This window comes from Carlito syrichta, unplaced genomic scaffold (assembly GCF_000164805.1).
Source record: "Carlito syrichta isolate Samal-C Ts95f unplaced genomic scaffold, Tarsius_syrichta-2.0.1 Scaffold316004, whole genome shotgun sequence".
NCBI lineage: Eukaryota > Metazoa > Chordata > Mammalia > Primates > Tarsiidae > Carlito > Carlito syrichta.
The window spans coordinates 928,859-947,800 of NW_007260100.1; positions in this window are offsets into that span (position 1 = coordinate 928,859).

Below are 18,942 nucleotides of genomic sequence, written 5' to 3' on the forward strand. Positions count from 1 at the left end.
GAGCTGTTATCTTATTATTAGACATAATAATAAATAATATAAAAACCCTCAACTTCTCTACTCTGCCAAAGCCTCTCCCACCCCCACATCTCAGTGTGGCTATTCTAGACATTGAGTGTTCATTCAATGGAAGCTCCTTTTTCAGGACACAATTATCAATTAAACATAGCTCCTGCCTTCAAGATCTCATAGTCTAGTAGGAGATGAAACATGTACAAACAGAATTATAACCCAAAGTGGAAAGAAACGGATCGATGTTATGAGAGTGGTATAGACTAGGCCTATGGAAGTTCAGTACAAGCAAATCATTTTTCATTTTAGAGAGGTAGAGTGGATATTAATGTGAGAAGCAGGTATCAGTGCAGACTTTTTGGATGGGGTGGCATTTGAACTGGAACTTTAAAAGTAAGTAGATTTGGATCTGTTATGCTTTTACTTATTCAGACAATATTTACCGAGTACCTACTGTGTACCCCACACAACGCTAGGCTCTGAGACTATAACAGTAAACAAGATAGTTGTGTTTCCTCTTCTTGTGGAACTTATGTCTTTTTGAGGAGGGAAGGCGAGCTCAGAGGTACAAATTTAGAAACTCTTGGTGCATATGCAGGGAAGTATTTTGAACAATTCAGTTTGACTAGAGCACACAGTCCATGGAAGACAGAAGGGGTTGTGTGGTTTAGACTTGATTTCTCTGAAGGACAAGGAAACATTGAGAAGTTTTGAGCAAAGAAATGATATGAAGCACTTAAAGAAGATAGACTATAGAAGCTCTGTGTAGGACAGATGGAGAGGAGAGAGGCCACAGAAGGCCAAATTCATTGGAGACTATTACAGTAATGCTTTTGGGAAACGAGGGCCCCAACTGGGGTAGAGTGAGTGAGACAGATCCAGGTGACATCTAAAGAACTGGAAATCAACTGGGTATTGAGGGCATGAAGAAAGGGAGGAATCAAATTTGACAAAATGTTTTCAGACCTGAGTTACTGGTGGGCTCCCTTCAACAGAAAAATGGAACCCAAGAAGAAGGGCTCCTCTTTTCAGTGGTGCCATGGATGTGCACAGCTATAGTTCTGACACTTGGTACAATCCTATTACCCTATGTGGAATGGCTCACACACTGCTTATATGCAAGTAGATCAAATCTTAGAGACATAGAGCAGACAGGACATGATTTCTGCACAAGAACTTATTCAGTGATATTATAGTGATCATGGTAATAAGGGCAAGAGTAAATTATCTAAGTTACTTTCTTTTCCTTTCCTTTTTCTCCCTTTCAGTTCCCTTCTCTTTTCTTTTCTTTTTAACAATACTGAAAGCCAAAACATTGAATGGCTGCACAAAGAAGGAAAAAACTGACAAAGACTGAGTGGACATTAAAATGTACTGATTTAGTTTTGGTCTCACACTGACAGGAAAGAAGGGCATTTAGATAAAGTATAATTTATGGAAAAAACTTTAATTAGTTCATAGCTAGGCCTTCTTAAGTGTCTGGTTAATATTTTAAGCAGTACATTTAAGAGGTTCTTGAACAATTATTACTCTCTAAAAGAACAGCAATTCTCCCATTTTACTGTTTTCCTGGGAATCTCTCAGACTTCCGAACCGTGGCCAAGCCTATTCCCTTTAGGCTAAATATCTTTCTACTCAAAGAACCATAAAACTTCCCTCCCCAGTACATCCAACTGCCAGGTCATGTGACACTGTATGGTTTTATTTTACCTAATATTGTTTTGTGGGACCTAGTTTATGAATCTGCTCCACCTCCCTCACTCCTCAATAACTTACTACCTTCCCTCCATTTTCCTACAAAAATCCAAGTATCACAATGAAATGAAAACTAAATTTAAAATATCCCAATGCTATGAATTTTCACTCTGAACAGTTTTTGGAAACCCATGGCATATAATAGCACAGTGGCCTAGACTTTTTGACAAAGATCAAGTAATGAAGTACTTTACCTGGCTGAACAACTGGTGGCACCTATGGTGGTGCTTGGGGGAGGGAGGAAGGAAAAATGAAAGGGGTCCTATACTAAGCCCCCCTAGCAGAATTCAGTATAGTGATGAAAATGAAAGTGTCTTTCAGATGCCAATGACTTTTTGACTCCAGAGCACCTGTGATAAAAAGCTGACTTGCTGTGACCTTATATCATGTAGTGCTTTGTGCTATTGAAAAGGCTTTCACTTTTCACATCCATTATCCGTCATCTCATTTGCTCTCAGTCTGCAAACATACCTAAAGTTTCCACCATGCCATTAAACAACCTTCCCGAGATTTCTCTCCTTCAAGGCTACCAATGGCCAGCTAACTGCCAGATCCTATGAATACTTCTGAATCCTAATCCCATGTACTTTCTTTCATGTCTTCCACCAAGTGCACCTAGCCCTGTCTTCCCCTGCCTCTCAGAAAATGTTGTCTTCAAATAACCTCTAAATATAGGCATTCTCGCTAATCTTCTTCATTTGTATTCTTCCCACCCCCGGGGCCAAATTAGCCACATTCACAGCTTTGACCGTTTCTCCCAAGCAGAAGACTCTGAGATCTCGCCTAGATCCCAGAACTGCCTCCCCACTGAAAAGGATAGCTCACACACGGAACTCGTTGTATTCCCAATCAAATATGTTCTTCTCCAGCAAACTTATTTTTCCATCCATGTTACCTGTCTCATTATTGGCACTGTCCTTTTCCCGATCTCTATGGCCAGAACCTCCAAACTCATCTTGTAATACTCCCTCTCCCATAATATCCAGCCAGGCACTTCCTGTTTCAGCTTCTTATGTCTTCAACTCATTCTTCACACTGCTAAACTGAGTAAAGAAACTTCCTAAAATGCTTTTTTTGGCCCACTTTAAAAATCTTTTATTGTTCCCTTTAATTAACAAAACTTGCGTGGCATTCAGAGGTCCCAGGAGCAGATGCAAACATAACTTTCATGCGTCTTCTACCCATCCCTGCAGCCATGCTTCACTGGACTTATCACTGGAGCACGCCAGTGGTAAACATAACAGCCTCAAACGTGCATTTACATTCATGCCATGATGCATGCATGCAGTGTACTCTGACAGCTATGGCATCACCACCCGGTCCCACCCTTTCTCTCCTATTAATCCTTCAAGGACAAACGCTGCCTTTCTGAAGCCTTTCTTAATTTTCCTTCCCCCATTAAAATAAATTGTGTTATCTGTGCTCCCACAGCAATTTGTTCATTCCTCTATTATGGCCTTTATTTCATTCTGCCTTCTACTATAGTTAGTTGTCTTTGTCCTTGACTAAAGTGTAAGTTCCTTGATGGCAGTGACTGTCTCATTCATCTCTGGGCCTTTACACAAAGCAATTGCTCAATGAATTAATGTGTAGTGTCAACTCTCAGGGAATTAAACAAATGGAAAGGAATGTTTGGTACAGGTAATGGAAAATCATAGCTAATTTCCTCATCCAGATGAGAGCACAGCCTTCATCACTGTCCTGGGAACAGAGGACCTGCCTAAGGTCAGCATTGAGGACAAGCTCCCCAAACTGTGGTTGGCTGGAAGTTGACTTTAGAAGAGTGCTTTCAGGAGCTGATGACTGATTGAAGTCAAGTCGGAAGATTTTTTCCTCCAAGGTCAAGCTTTTAACAAGTGTCTGCAATGTACACTGAGGGATTTGGCTGTACTCCAATTATGCTAATCTGTTTTATATATGGGTCTCCAGCATCCAGGAACCACCTCCCTAAACAATTTAATAAGTGTAAATATCAAGGCAGAGTTGTAAATGTGGAACTTATTTGTAATGTACCAACCATGTTATTATCAAATGTCATGGGGTATAAGTCACAGCAATTATGCCGCCTGCTTTTTATTACATTTATTTTACTTTTTAAAAGTGCAGTATATCCCCATAAGCTTCTCCTATTCTGCCCTGCCTAAGGAACCCAGCCTGGCTGTGTGTGCTGAAGTCACAGAAGGCAGCCACTCTAGGGTCATAGGATTAATGGGCATCCCTAGTAAAAAGAGGACCTCATGGGTCACTGACTTCTCCCACTGACACTATACCTCTACATTAGGCTTCACTGTATATTTCAACAATTCAAGTTGGGAGACCTTGTGAGTTTCTTCATACAAAATATTTCATGATCTAAAGCAGCAGTCCTCAACCTTTTCAGCATCAGGAACTGGTTTCGGGGAAGATAATTTTTCATAGACTGGGGGCGGAATGGGGATGGTTTCAGGATGATTCGGGCACATTACATTTATTGTGCACTTTAGTTCTATTATTATTACATTGTAATATATAATGAAACGTTTTGATATGAGTCTGCAAGCCATTGATTTATTATGGTCTCTGTGCAGTCAAACCTCAATGCTAATGCTAATCTGTATTTGTAGCCATTCCCCAGTGCTAGCATCACCACCTCAGATCATCAGACATTAGATTCTCATGAGAAGTGTGCGACCTAGATCCCTTGCATGTGCAGTTTACAATAGGGTTCACACTCCTATGAGAATCTATGCCATCACTGATCTGACAGAAGAGGAGCTCAGGAGGTAATGCGAGTGATGGGGAGCAGCTGTAAATACAGATGAAGCTTCATTAACTCACTGCTCACCTCCTGCCGTGTGGTCTGATTCCTATCAGGCCATGGACCAGTACCTGTTCACATCAATTTATCAGGACATGTGGCAGGAGGTAGGAGGAAGACATAATACCTGGAAACAGTAATGAAATCTACCACAGCCCTTGTCTGAGTCCCACATACACTTCTTACTCATAGACATTTTTAAATATTTTACTTCTCTTCCCAGAGCCTCAATTTCCTCATCTCTACAAATGTTTAAAACAACTGAAGAGAACTTAAGATGGTTATTCCAGGATTGGAACCAATCCTCAATTTAGGAAGCAGCTTGGGGGAATGGAAAATGAATAATCTGGAGTCTAACGTTTCTCTACATTTTCCCCTGACATTTTTTTTTTCAGTTATGATGATGGAAGGAAGATGAGTTTGAGCATGCTAGCTTGGTCACTAACTAGCTATGTGACCTTGCACAACTTTCTTAAACTCTCTGAGCCTTGGACTATTGTGAGATTGTGTAAAATAACCTCTAGGATGAGCATACTTTGTGTATTATAATGCCATGTATGTATCAATCATTATTATAATTATCTGACTGCTGTGATTACCTCTACTAAGAGCCCAAAATCTGCCTCTCATACTCTTAATTGCATGTTTCAGCCAGCCACATCAAATACACTATGTCAAAAATCAAAATTATCTTCTCTCTTAAGGAATCCCTATCTAGCTCTCCCTCCAGACTTCATTATGTTTATCCCTGGCACTAACATGCCACTGATCAACTGGGTCAGAAAACTTTAAGTTATCTCTGACATACACACCCCACTCAGTTCCATCACTTCTCCTTCCATAGTATAATTTATATTTCTCTCTTTCTGGTTTCAAAGCTACCATCCAAGCCCAGAACCTAGCACCTCACTCCTTGATTACGATAATAACTGCTCATCCTGCCTCTATGTCCACCACTGTCTAAAGCAGTCATTTAATCATCTGAATCCCATGCTCAAAGCTCTGCAGTGGCTCACCAGTAAATACAAAAATAAAGTCCTAACTCTTCACCTGAGTGGCTAATACCCTCTAGAATTTGGCCTGGACCATTTTTCCCACCTTTACTCCTCCCTTTACCTATATGCTGCAGAAGTATTGACCTAACTTACCATTTTCTAAGAAGCTCCAGGATCTAGAATAGCACTGTCCAGGAGAAATCTAATGCAAGCCACAAATGTGATTTTAAATGATTTAGCAGCTACATTAAAAAATAATAATAATAATAGAGATACAAGTGAAAATCATTTAAATATGTTTTTTTATTATCCAAATTTTTATTTAACGTGAAATCAATATAAAAATTATTACTGAAAATAGTAATTTTGATCTTTTTCATACTATGTCTTCAAACTCCATGAGTATTCTATACTTACAACACATCTCAATTTGCACACACTAGCCACATTTCAAGTGCTCAATGCCACAGTGGCTAGGGCTCCAGTACCACAGGGCAGCGTTCTAGCCCCCATCCTGTGGCTCAAGGCAAGCTCCCACTCAAACTAGCACCTGTGCAAATGCTGCCCTTCAAGGACCTAATTTCATAGCCCATGTGCCTGCCCTAAGAAGTCTTCCCAGAGTCACTCCAATGAAATTAAGCTTTCCTGTCCTCATGCTATCATACACGTTGTTTTATTGTACATTTTCAAATGTTTTGAGTGAATACTACATTCATTTATTTCAGACTCAGAGATGGTTCCAAAGAATATGCATTCAATGTTCCCACCCCACCCCCCACCTAAGCCAACCGAATCTATTTCCCTACAAGCAACCAGTGTTATTAGATTTTTGTGTATTTTGCAGATCTTACACACTGTGACACAGTAGCCTCAAATCTGAGAGGGCTTGGCAAAATATTTACTTGTTCCAAAGTCATCCAGAGGTCCAGCAGGAAGAGACATTGTTTTATTTAACTTAAGAGAGGGCACCGATGGCGGCAGGTCGGTGAGGAATCTATGCCTCAGGACAGTATAGCAAACAGTTTTATACTCAAGTAGGCTAATTATTCAAATTCCTATACAGTGTTTGCAATCACATTGATTAAGAGTGACAACTACTTTATTTAGGTTGCTTGGGTACCTGCATCCTCTGATGGTTCACCTGCATCCCATGACTTATTACTGGGAATATGCACATAGCCTGCAGATACCATCCTTGGCCAGAGGCTGCTCCCTAGGGGCTGCTCTATATTTGGCAGAAAGAAGCCAAATATAGAGGGAAAAATTTTTATGTCCAGACATTTACATCACATATACATATACAAATACATATATAAACGCAAATGACAGCATACTAAATGTACTATTCTGTACATACAGTTCTGTACTTACTAGTCTACCTTAGAGCTCACTCCATGTGGAACGCATAGTACATAAAATGTTTCATCAAACTTTCTACCATTTATTAAAGATCTTTATATTTGTGTCTGTCTCCCTGACAAGGCTTTTAATTCTTGAAGGGTATTGATTTTGTCTTCTGTATCCTCACATGGCTCTGCACCTTAGATTCTGGTTCTATATACATAATACTCTGGAAATGTTTGTTAAATTAAATTGCCAACAGGTTACCAGATTGATCTTCCTAAAATGTTTTTTGCATGTGGCACCCCTACTCCTATGAAAACATCATTAACTTCTAGTTGCCCACAACATACCTTCACCTTTGAGGACCTTCACAGTCAGTCCCAACTTTCCTTTCTAGACTAATTTTTGTTCCCCAGAAACACACCCTTTGCTTAAACCAACAGGTCTCCTCACTGGAGTTTTGCCACGGGTTGGTATGTGTGGATGTGTGTGTGTGTGTGTGTGTGTGTGTGTGTGTGTGTGTGTGTGTGTGTGGTGTGTGTGTTATATTAATGTCTTCCCAATTAGACTGTAAACCCCTTGAAAGGACATAACATGGAGTTAATATAGCCAAAGAGCAACCATTTAACATGTCCTAGTTGTCCTTTCGGAAGCTGAAACTAGACGATTGCCTGAGCCCGCAGGTTCGAGACCAGCCTGGACAACATGGTGAGACCTTGTCTCTACAATAAATTAAAAAATTGGCCAGGTTCAGTGGCCCAGTCTGTAATCCCAGCACTTTGGGAGGCCAAGGTGAGTGGATTGCCTGAGGCTGTGTGTTCGAGACCAGCCAGAGCAACTTGGAGAGATCTCGTCTCTACAATAAATAAAAAATTAGCCGGACATGGTTTCACACGCCTGTAGTTTTGCCTACTTGAAAGGCTGAGGTGGACAGATCGCCGGAGCCCAGCAGGTCGACGCTGGGGTGGCCGTGAGCATGCCACTGCACTCCAGCCTGGGCGACGGAGACTCCAACTTAAAAGAAAAAGAAAAAGACTTCCTAGTTATGTTTTTCTAGCAGTTCACTTTAATTTACCCACTAATCAACTTAGCCAAGAACAGAACTGGTTTCTCAGAGATAGCTATTGATAATTGTTTTACAACCCTTTCCCCAGTTTGTTTTGTACTAGTTAGCTCCATCCATAAGATCTATGTTAACCTAAACAGCCATTCGTGACACAGACCCCATCACATGGCAGACATCTTGTGACTAACCCACCCATCTGCCTGGTGTCCATCACCTGATGTCAGTGCCTGCACTTACCTGCACCTTCGTGATGACATGGAGCAGACCACCACCCAAACATCTTAATGACCTGCCCCTATCAGAGGGAATGTTTAACAGCATTCGACCTCAAGTAGCCAGTCACCATTGCTTTGTTAAACACTGGTGTGTTCACGCGGCTCTTTGAACTATGGCTGCCATGTTTCTTGGCTTTGGCCCCTTCCCCTACCTTGGAGAGGTGAATCTCTCTCTCTCTCTCTCTTTCTCTAATTTACTTTCTAAATAAACTATATTTTCCAATATAACTTCTGTGAAATTCTTTGCGTCTTTCACGTGGCACTGGATTGCATAGCCCCACCCTGGCAGGTCTGACCTACTATTTTGGAGGCCCCACTGGGATATGTTTTGACCTAATACCCCTGAAACAGAGGTGATGTCTAATGCTTGTATTTATCCCAGGACGGTACCTACAACTTGGTGATACTCACTGCATTCTTGAAGGACTTGTAAACATCTTTCTCCAGGCCTCTTCCCTCCTTTCCCTTCCCTTGGGTCTGGCCTGCCCCAGACTGGATGATAATTGCCAAGATTCTACATGTCCTTTTGGCAGAGACAGAAGACAGCTTGTTTCTCTAATCCATTTTTATTTTTGAATCACTCTTTCCTCATTTAACCGACTCTCAAGCCAGAGAAGCACTTGCACTTGGTTTCCAAACCAAGTTTGGTTTGGAAAAGTGGATTAAAATTACAATACTGTTTTTCTGTGAGTTAACAGGATAATTTAATTGACATTTGATTCCTTTACTTTTGTCCAGGAAGAGGGTTGATCGTCCCAGTTTAGATTTAATTTGAGAGATTCATCATAGAAAAAAAGAACATGAACTTTAATATCATTTTGTCCTGGCCACCTCCCTGAGGAGAGACCGGTTAAGCCCGCACGTGTAGCAGAGAAGGATAAGGGGAAGAGAAGCGGCAGTGCATGTGGTTCGACTTACTGCAGCTAGTGGGGCCGCTGCCAGGTGGTTACAGGTAATGGGAGAAGGGGAGGAGAAGGCTGGAGGCTGGGGTCTGCCATGGCCCTTGGCGCCAGCCCCTCCTCCACAGGTAAAGGTGGAGGATGAGGAAGGATGAGCAGAAAGCCAAACTGATGGAGAGTGGAGTGGCAAAAGCAGATTATGAGAGACAGAAACAGGAGAAGTTAAACAAGCTAGGTCAGCATGTGAGTTGATAGAGGGAAACAGGAAGGAGATAAAGTAATAGCACCAGAGGCAAGAGACCCGCCTGGGACCCATCTCCTGGTCCTCTAGCCAGTATTGAGGCGATGCTTAGGGCAGATGCTCCTCTTTAGTGAGAGGATCCTGAGATGTTTTAGAATGCATTTCAATGGGGGACGGACCTTAACCACCCCATCTTGAGTTTCCCATGAAGGGTAATCCTAGTGGGGGAGAGGGATTGGTGCTAAGAGGGATTGGTCACCTGAGTGACCAAAGAGAACACAGAGGGCCTCAGGTCTCAGGATAAAAAAAAAAAAAAAAAATCCACTGCCTGTGTTCAGCATAGGGTGGAATTAGCATGCAGGCAGAGGGTCCTGGACCCCAGCAACATGCTTCCCAAAGCAATGAGGAAAGGGAAAAAAGAGCAGCCTCTCAGAGTGGCTTACAGAACCTCCCTCCTGACCAGATAAATAATAGTACTCAGCAGAAATGTTACTTCCTACCAGACAAGGCTGAGGTGACAGGGAGAGGCTGAGGTGACAGGCAGAGGTCTGTTCGATGTAGCTCATTGCTGGCAATAAGATTAAGAGCGAGTAGCAGAAAAAAGGTAGCCAAGCACCTGGTCTCTCTCCACAGACTAGGGTTGGAAAAAGAGAAGAGAGAGCAAGAGAGTGGCAAATCTTGGTGCGAGAATGAGAGAGAGCAAGAAAGCGGCAGATCTCAGTGGAACCTCCAAAAATGTTAGGTCTCACTCCCAATGGGGGCCTCCAGAATGATGGGTCAGGCTCACCGGGAGTGTTGGTGTGTCTGATGTGTGATCCAATGCCACAAAAAAGCTGCAAAGAATTGCACAGAAGTTAAATTAGGAAATATAGTTTATTTGGAAAGTAAATTAGAGAGAGAAAGAAAGAGGAGATTCACCTCCCCAAGGTAGGGGAGAGGTCCAAAGCTTAAGAAAACATAGCCTGTTCATAGCTCAAAGAGCACGTGGCCACACCATAGTTTAGCAAGGCAATGGAAGTGGCTGCTCATGGTTGAGTCCTTTTAATCCTTTCCTTTGATGGGGGAAGTGTCATTAAGGTGATTTGGTGGTGGTCTGTTCCACATCATCATGAAGTGGCAGGTAAGTGCAGGTACTGATGTCAGGTGATGGACAGCAGGCAGATGGGTGGGTTAGTCACATGATTGCTGCCATGGTGGTGGTCTAGATGGGAGGAGACAAGGAAGGGGTTTTTTCCTGCAAGAGATCTGCCAGATGTTTCCAATCCACAAGCTCCTTAGCAAAAGGGTGATCTTATTATCATTTCTATGGCTTGCTAAGGGGTGATCTTTGACCTTCCACCTTTGACAAGAAACCTGAAAGTTTCTTAGAGATTATTATGCTAAACCATGAATTGAAAGGTTGGGCTGTCCTTGTCTTGAATTTGATGGAGATTTGCTGTGGGGGTTGGGTAACCTACCAGCTTGTCCTGCTGTAAAATGTCTGAATGCTTCCTAAAACCTGCCTATTGAAAATGTATCTATTTATGTCTAACCTGTGCTAGATTCAAAGTGTGTCAGTCTAAGCAAAAATGGTACGCTGAGGCAAAATGTGAATTGTTATTCTAAGTTTCTCAGGGTCCCTCCTTTCGCTTCCCATTTTAATGCTTTTGTCTAGAATTCCATTTATTTAATCTGAAATCATTGACTTTTCGTAAATGTCAAAAAAAATGGCACCTGCTTTGGGATTCACATCAAAAGCCAATATGGCACTACCATGCTGGCTAACACTTCAACAAAGCCCAGTAGTCTTTCAATGGTATCAACTCAAAGATGGGAAGCATTATAATAGCTACCACTTAAGGAATACTACTTGGCAGGTGTTATTCAGAAGCTTCATCTAATCTTCATACTCATCCTGAGATAAGTTCTATTATCCATGTTTTACAGATGAATCAAATGAGGCCTTAATCAGGGAGGTAAGGTGGTATGATCAAAGTGTCTATTAGAAAGTGATAGAGATGGAACTTGAACCCAGGTATACAGCTCCAGAGCACATACTCTGACCACTAAGCATTTTCTTCCCTTGGCTTGAGAAAGCCACTGCCTTTCCAGTGTGTCTTACTTGAAATCTATTATATTTTAACTCCTCCGGAGCACAGTGTAGGGCCATGGCCATTGACCCCCTAATGGTTTGCTGGAAAATCACTGGCATGGGGCAGATTGAGTAATAGAAGAAAAGGCACACATATTTTATTTAATGTGTATACACAGGGGCCTTCAGAATGAAGACAACTTTCCAATGAGTTACAGAGACTTAAATAGCATCTTAAGGTTACAGAAAGAATGGGGGCTTGCATTCTGGTAAAACAGGTTATGGGAAGAGGAAGAAGAGGAATTCTATTGGGGAGCAATGAATGATTGGGAGAATGAATGGATGGAGGACACAGAGAACTTGTAAATAGCTCTCTTTGGAAGTTCAATGAATCTAATAGACAAGCATTATTTTGTAAAATGGTTGGGCCAGGTCTGATTACATTCTTCCTCTCCTTCTCAGCAATAGATAATTTTAACCCAGAGAAGAAGCACCTTGGGAGAAACCTTAAGGCAGAATGTCATATTTTGGGGTGAATTTCCCTGCACCCTGTCAGGTGTCATCAGCCTCACCTCTGCATTCCTTTTGCCTCCTCTACCTTTCACTTGATCTGAAAAGAGCTGTGCTGCTTTTCCACCGAGCCTCTTCATACTTTTACTGCTACTGGTCAAGGAAGCCTCTCTCTATCTAGACTATGTATCTAGAGTATTCCTTGCTGCTCAAAATATACTCCATGGTCCAGCAGTATCAGCATCACCAGGGAACTTGTTAGAGATGAAGCATCTCAGGATTTCCCCCAGCCTCCTGAATCAGAATCTGCATTTTAACAAATGCTCCGGTGATTCGTGTGCACATTCAATGAAGTCTGAGCGCACTGCTCTCCATCTTCTGGAATACTTACTCCCTTAGTGATTCCTTGCTGGAGTGTTCCGGACACAGAAGCCTAAAATCTATGACTTGAAAGAGAGGGAATAATTTAAACTGCTCCCTGTTCTCAGGCCTCGAGGAGCTTCAAAATCAGGCAGAGGCCATGCTAAGAGTAGATCTTTCTGTCTTTAGAAGAAGAATGATGTGGGTGAAATGAAAAGACAGCAACATGGTAGCCATGATTTCCTTCCCATACTTCATTCATGAGCTTCCTGTATCTCACACTGCCATAACACAGACACTTTCTTTTATAGAATGGGGACATTTTTAATTAAAAGTATTGGAACCTTGAAGAATAGACAATCCTTTAAAAGTTAAGTTTATCTGTATTTACAAGCCTCCATTTATGTGGTAGTGACAATAGACTTTAAAAAAAAAAACCTGCCTCTGAAGGTGTAGAGAGGAATGATTAAGCTAATTTACAATAATTGCTTTAATCTTGACATATTGTAGTGTCCAGCTCTCTGAGTTCTCTTGGTCTGGGGTAAAGGAAAAATATATCACCATGTTCGATATTGTGCTTCTGAATCACAGTGGAAATTTTTCCATATAGTGCCAGCCTGTCACCCACAGTATCCATGTGATAGTTGGGGAGAGATCTGAAAGTAGCTCCTCACTCTGCCCCCAATATCTAATTGCCACTGTACTCACTCCTTTGCTTTAAGATAGAAAGCCCATGTTCAGAAGCAGAGCCATTAGCCGCTATTAATTTCTTAGCTCTAATAAATTATCTAGACCAGAACTTACTTGGGGAAGGCACTCAGAAACAGGACACCGGACAAGAGAATACGAAGAGGCAGTAATTAGTTGAAACCTGACCAGCCAGGAAGGCCAGGAAGGGACCCAGGATGGGGAGAGTGTCATTGAAGTATACAGATGTCAACTTTGCTTACTTCCTTATCATGGTCCAGGACAGTCCTGCTGGTTGTCATTTCTAAGATTCCCATGGTTTCACACCTATACCTCTCCAGGAAGCACCTAGAGTAGCAGGAGCAGTGGTATCTAAGGTGAGGTGAACAATTTCTTCTTGCTTCTGGCACCTCTGTCAACCCCTGCTTGACTTGGGGTTGCCTACTTCTCTCCTGGATGGGACTGACTGGGTCAGGCCTGGTTTTGTTTGTTGAGTGACTCAGGTGTGAGCCATGAAGAGTAGTGGCTTTTAGTCACAGGTGCAGCCCTTCAAAGTCAGAAGCTTGGAATCGCATCAAAAGGGGCGATGAGCTCTCTGAAACATTTGGCTGACAGTTATTGACCCACTCTTTTACTTTTAGCAAAACTACATTCTTTATCTTTGGCTCTCTGTGGGCTCTGCTCCACCAGTAATTTCAACCTCAACATTTTCTGATGGGCTCTGGCAGGATGTGACCAATAGCTCATCATGATCTGATATCTGGTATATAGCCTCAAACAAAAGGAAGAAGATGATCATTGTATGCAGGCGACATTTATATAGGTACCTGTCTCCAGATTTTGGCAAGAAGCTTTGAAGTTGAAATGAAAGAGCCATTGCTTTTGAATTGGAAACAAAGTACTTAGATGCTAAAAATGGCACTGCAGCCCACTTTCAACAGTCAAGGGCATTGTGGGTTGGACTTTCTTGGTGTCAAGTCTTTAAAGAAAGGCATTATCAGCAAGAAGTAGATATAGATCATTATTATTAATATTTCCATACTCTAACTTTCTTCTGAGGGGCTTCGTGAATTCTACATCAATTTTCTTACTTATCCTTGAGGGTTTTTTATTACCTTGGGGGTTAGAGGGTCAGAGGGACTCGATACACAAGCACAAGTACCTTTTAAGAGTTCACAGATGCTTTTAGATTTAGCACTTATTTGAGCCTCGCAACATGTCCGTGAGGTCTACAGAGGTTATCATACCTTGTTTGTGAAAGAACCACGTTTGAAAGCCAGGGCTTTGTGTATCACATCCCAAATGCCTCAAGAGCAGCAGATTTCAGTGCTGCTGTTGCCGTAGGTACCATTTTTTATTCTTTAACATTCAAGGATGTCAGGGTAGCAAAGTGCTTCAAAAGATGGGGGCACCGTGGCTTCCTTCTCCTAATTCATTCACTCTTTATTTCTCACACCCTGACTCCTTATTGAAGGTTTGCGACCCGAAATGCACTGTTTCTTTATCTGTCTCCTTCCCTCCAACCCCAGGTAGTATTTCAGCCTCTGTAGCTCCCATAGGTCTTACTTTATTTCTAAATTCAAGTGTTTCTTGACTTTTTAAACCTATGCCCCTTTCGAAAAACATCTTACATGCCCTGCCATTCCTCCCTGCTGCCCCTTGCAAAAACATTGGTATGCACATATATTTCCCATGGAGTCTTGATTCCTGATTTGAATAGCCATCATCTTATCCTGACCAACAACTACATTTTTACTCATCATTATTTCTTGTCTCAAGAAACCAATATACTTATTTTTTCTCTGCTACATAAAGTGACATCATACTGATAGACCCTTTCAAACTGTTTCTCTTCCACTGTGATTCTGAAACATACAGCCCCCCTTGAGAAACACAGCTCCAATACTACTTATCAAGTTGTATTATATTTAAAACTGTTTCCATGTCTGTCCCACTAAACTGTGACCTTATAACCTCCTTGAGAACAGGGAGTAATCAGGTTAACTTTTTTTTTTTTTGAGTCAGAGCCTCACTCTGTCTCCTAGGTTGGAAGGCAATGGCATGATCATGGCTCACTGCAGCCTCAACCTCCTGGGATCAGATAATCTTTCCTCTTCAGCCTCTTGAGTAACTGGGATTATAGGCCCACCCCACCATGCCTGACTTTTTTTCTTTGTTTTTTTTTTTTTGTAGATATGAGGTCTTGTTATGTTGCCCAGACTGGTCTTGAGCCCCTTGACCCAAGCAATCCTCTCACCTTGGCCTCCCAAAGTGCTAGGTTAAACTTTGTATCCATAAGTGCCAAACAGAGTGTCAGGTATGTAAATTGTTGAAAGAGTGAATGAAGAAATAGTGCCAGAAAAGGACGTATTCAATGCTACTGCATCATTTCTCCCATGTCTTGCTCTATTTTTAGCAAAAGTACAAATCAGAAGTGTCTAAGATTCTTGAACACCAGACTGCGAATAGTGTTGATGAAGACAAGAGTTCCCTTCTCTATTCCCCCATTCTGTCGATTATCCTATTGAATCATTACTGCTCAGGTTCTATATGCCTCTGCTTGATTGATTATACACTTCCTTCTTTCATCGTGAATGTTTAAACTGACAGTAATTGCCCAGAATTGAATGCATGACCTCTAAGAATCTAAGACTACTAAAGTAGGCCTGGTTTTACACTCTCATCTGCTGTCATAATAATCCTCAAGAGGGTTAATTCAGTAACTTGAAAGAGGCTACCATGTTAAAATAAAGATTCAGATCAGCTCCACTGGTCAACCTACCAGCTACACCTGAACTTGAAAATACCTTTGTATTGTTGGTTGTTTACATTCCATTTATATCTATTAGACCCATGCACTGCAAACCACTGGGAGTGAAGAACTGCGTATTTTGTTTTGTTTTGCTTATATTCAATTTTTAATCTATCAACACTTTTATAAAATACAATAAAAAATAAATGAGATAAATATAATGAAAAAAACTCATACAAAATAAAAGCTCCCATCTTTTTTTATTAGAGTCAACATACATAAAATTATTCTGTGAAATTACTCTTAGGTTCCTGAATGCTCACTCTCAACAACCACTCTTATCTCATCATGGACCATCATCAGTCTGTGAAGCAAGATGTGAACCTGAGATTGTGTGCTTATCTAGACCTCAGCCAAACCTTATTAAGTCCTGAATTGTCTTTGGCTCCCCAGGGCCTAGTCTCCATCATGCATAATGATTATTGTGTCCAAGTGAACGCATATGCCCTCTTTAAAGAACTATCAACCCTTGCAGGCATGAGCTAGAATTGATGTAAATGACCTAGCATTGAAACTAAAGGTGCAATCTCTAGAGACAGACTCAAGTTAAAATTCTGGTTGAGCTACTTACCAGCTATGTGACCTTGAATGAGTAATTTAACTTTCTCTATACCTCAATATCTTCATTTATAAAATGGGGATAGTTATAGTATCTATCTGATAGTGCTGTTGGGAGGAATAAATGATGTGATCCATTTAAAATGCTTTGCAAAGTGCCTGGCACATAATACAAATTCAATAAGGTTGACTGTTATCACTATGTGACTGCCTTAGACCATTCAGACTGCTATACAAAATATCATAAACTAGGTGGTTTATGAGCAACAGAAACTTATTGCTCACAGTTCTGGAGCCTGGGAAGTCCAAGATCAGGAGGAAGGCAGATTTGGTGACTGGTGAGGGCCCACTTTCTGGTTCATAGATGGTATTTTTGTGCTGTGTTCTCACATAGTGAAAGGGTTACCTGGCTCACTGTGGTCTTTTATAATGATGCTAACCCAAATCATGAGTGGTCCTACATCATGACCCAGTCATTACCCAAAAGCCCCACTTCTTAATATCATTACCTTGGGGGTTAGGATTTCAGTGTATTAAATTTGCAGGGGGGTGGGGTGGGGAGGGCCAGGACAGGGAGAGAACACAAACATTCAGACTGTAGTATAGCAGGAAGACAGAGAGATCGTGACACCGAGACTATCATAGGAAGTGGCACTCTATTACGCCAGCTGGCTCGGCAGGCTCGATGGGGCTAACGCTTCCAGGTCGAGCCCCACAAAATGGGAGAAGCGGGGTCTTATGCCTTCGTTTAGGTAAGGGAGGGGGTCGTGTTGAGCAATTACATATTCTCTTTGGAATTTACAAGGTGGTGTTCAGAAAGATCAGATTTTTCATAGAACAAAATGGTCTCCAGGAACTGCAGGGTTTTAAACTGTCAACTTTAAGAGAGGTTTTGGATAAGTCTGTGAATTAGTTACTCTTTTGCATTTCCATGAGAGCCATCAGTCTTTGGCCATTTGGCTTTTTCAAAAAAAACCCGGCCTGACAGGTCTTTAAAACTTGCAGCTTGCCTTTCAAAAGGAAATACCTTTAACTGCTTCCACCCCCTCTTCTGCCACAGGGTTAGTGGGAGACAATCTGTCATCCCAGGTGATTGCCATGGGGCCAACTGCTGACCCTGAAGCACCTACTCATTTGTGTCTGTGTTCATTCACTCAATTACACAAGAAATATATATTTGAGCATTTGCCCCATTCTGCTATATTCCCCCCTTTGATGCTAGATCTTTTATGGATCTAAAGCATCATCATCCTTAATTTGGTGCATTAACATTATATGGGCCGCAGTTTTTCGTTCAACAACTGTTTCCACAAACTTAGAAATGGTGTTTATAACTATTGGGGCTATGCAAGGGAGGATAAGACAGGATCCCACCAATGGGACTACAGATTTAATAATATACTTAAATTCTCCCAGACCTGAGAACATGTTTTCAAACCAATTGCCGACTTTTATGCCTTGCCATTTTTGCACCGGGACATGGGCAAGTCTTCTAACATTGGTGGCTATATCAGTTATAACTTTACCATTATTATCTATTTGCAAACAACAGTCAGAGCTATTAAATTTACCACATACTTTTTTCTTTTTCTGCTAGCAGATAGTTCAAAGCTAAACGGTTTTGATAAATAGCTGCGCACATTTGGGCTTGTTGCTGAGCAACAAGCTCAAAAGCCGTGGCTGTTTGATTAGTTATAACTTCCAAGACAGTTTGTAACCTGATAATGTGATTTAGTATATATATATATAGGCGTGTGGCATTTCCGACTCCCATCTTGTGCCCATGTGGCTGGGCCATAAGTATTTATAATTCTCTGGGGTGGCCATTTGTTATTTCCCCAAACTTGGGTCCATCCTATATTAGGAACTTGGTTGAGGGATCGAGCATTTTGTGTTTTGAGGCCTTTATAAAGGGGAATGCCTAGTTTATCCCCCCTTGAGTTAGGCAGAAGGAAAAATCCTGGCTGGATTATTTCTATGGTACATGTGTCTTTCCATGATGCTGGGAGCTAGGCATATGCAACGCTTTTTTATGTCCAAAATAGCCTTTTAGTTCATTGAGAAGATTTAGTTGCATAAGCAGATGCTCAATACCAAACAGGCCTTGTTGGCCACCAGAACAAACTTCTGGCTCGGATGGATAACGATGGAAAACTCTCACATCTGGCCAGATAGTTTCTATACACATACATGTTGGGTGTGTGAGGGAAGCGACAAACACCCAAATTAGGCAGAAATACATAAAAGCACAAGAACATTCCCTATTATAAGAAAGAATGGAAATGCTAGCGAAACACTTTTTAAACATCCTTAATGGGGACAACTCTGTTCATTCTATAGCAAATAAAGTTAGTTCTACAGCAATTAAAATGACAAACAGTTTAGCAAATATAAAGGTTGACAAAGCAAAACAATGGCTTATCAGTAATGTCTGCTGAGTTCTTAAGCTGAATCCTCAATCTTCTGCCATGCGTCGATCAGTCAGCCTCCGGTGTGTGACTGAAGCAGGGCTGGAGAATCCTCAGGTTTCTAGAGCAGGGCTGGAGCTGCTGAATTTGCA